Source organism: Octopus sinensis, linkage group LG1 (genome assembly GCF_006345805.1).
Source record: "Octopus sinensis linkage group LG1, ASM634580v1, whole genome shotgun sequence".
Taxonomy (NCBI): Eukaryota; Metazoa; Mollusca; class Cephalopoda; order Octopoda; family Octopodidae; genus Octopus; species Octopus sinensis.
Genome location: NC_042997.1, coordinates 1,450,001 through 1,452,095, shown reverse-complemented (window position 1 = coordinate 1,452,095; position 2,095 = coordinate 1,450,001). Strand labels below are relative to the sequence as shown.

Below are 2,095 nucleotides of genomic sequence, written 5' to 3'. Positions count from 1 at the left end.
CATCGGTTGTCAAGCGATGTTGGGGGACAAACACAGACGCATAAACATCTACAAACATACATACATATATATATGTATATATACATATATATGTATATATATATATATATATATATATATTATATATATATATATATATATATATTATATATATATATATATATATATATATATATATATATATATATACATATATACGACGGGCTTTAGGCCCGAGGCTATAGTAGAAGACTTTTGCCCAAAGTGCCACGCTGTGGGAATGAACCCGGAACCATGTGGCTAGTAAGCAAGCTACTTACCACAACGCCACTCCTGCGCCTATGAGTGACCCTTACAGCGACTAAGTTTCCCAAGCTGTCACCCATCTAAGTACTAACGAGGTTCGACGTTGCTTAACTTCGGTGATCGGACGAGAACCGGTGCTTTCAACCTGATATGGCTGTTTAACATTTCGATAGAAGATCCATTTCTCGTCACCAGTAACAAGTCTATCCAAAAAGGGTGAAATGAGTTTGCGAGAAGAGCAGATGTCAACTCGGAACATGCGCTTGTTTTCGGACAATTCATGAGGTACACATTCTCGAAGTTTAGGAAGCTTTCCAAGTTGTTGAAGATGACGATGAACAGTTGTATGGTTTGAACTAAGCTATATTGCCAATTCTTCAACTGATAATACAGGATTTTATTCAAGTAATGCCTCAAGGAATTTATCATCAAATTCAACTGGACTCCACTTCTGAATTTTGCAAACCATCTTCTGCAAGTTCTTTCATTCAAGCATTCTTTCCCATAAATTGAGTGCATGTTTCGTGTCGCTTCGGCAGCAGGGTTTCCTTTTTGTACTCATAAAGCATTTTGTGCCTGAAATGCTCTTTGGATACTTCCATGTTACAAATGGTTTTAATCAAAGGAATTTTTATTATATTATTCTGTAAAATGATATTTAATTAGTTTAAATGTACACATATGCATTAAAATGATTTTTAATTCCATTAGACATTCTAAAATACTTTTAAATTTCATTCAATTTAAAAAAGAGGTCGAAATCGGACAGAACTTGTGGGATGTCCTGATTTATATATATGCACACACAGATTGAGATAGACAGGTACGTTGATAGATAGAGGTATATGTATGCATATATGTGTGTGTGTGTGTATGTGAGAGTATGTAATGGAAATATATATGTATATATGTATGTTATTCAGTTTTGCTTCAAAATTTCTTAGAGGAGTCAGTTTCTAACATAGATCCAATGCTCTTTAATTGGAATTTCAAAATTTACGCTAGGATGTTTTTTGTATGAATGTAGGCATGTATCTATGTATGTATGTTTGTTTATGTGTGGTTGTCTTTGTACACATGTGTTCCTCCTTTTTAACAGCACTGTTGCCATAGTTTCGATCATTTCACCTGTCTTACCCGCATATTGCCTGTGATTTTGAATCACGAATTACAAATTTTATATAGGAAATATCTGAAATAGGGAACAATTTTGATGAGAGGAAAACGGATTGGAAACTGAAACAAAGAATAGTAATAAAAAATTAATTTAAATACATCCATATTATACGGTGAAGTTTAGAGTTACATTGAAAAGATATGAATATTCCGAAACAGTGAGGAATATGAAAGTGAAAAAATATATAGGAAATATCTAAAAACAAACTGAAAGAAAAGTTATATTATAGTATAGAAACTCCCCTATTATCAAAACAAAGTTACTCAACAAGTCTGAATGTGGACACATATGTAAATTTGTTAACCAAGAGTGAGAACGTTTCGTAAAATATACTGAGAAGTAGGGGGAAAAAACGACACATAAATCACAGAGGAATAAGAAAGAATGCAAAGTAACGATATATGAGACATAAACTGAATATTTATAAATCTATGAATATGTATGGTTTTAAGTACAGAATATTGTGAGATGTGGAAACAAGAAAAGCATGTGCGTGTATGCTTGTATGTATGTATGTATGTATGTGTGCGTGGGTGTGTGTGTGTATGTGTGTGTGCGTGTGTATGTGTGTTTGTGTGTGTGAGTGTATGTGGCGATATTTCCTGCAGGGATATCTGTGATCATAGATGTACT

The 2,095-nt window shown here is 33.5% G+C and overlaps 1 pseudogene; it reads right to left on the bottom strand.

Annotated features, from left to right (window-relative positions):
* Positions 1-328: 328 nt before the first annotated feature.
* On the bottom strand, positions 329-447 carry LOC115220859 (annotated as a pseudogene).
* Positions 448-2,095: the final 1,648 nt, after the last annotated feature.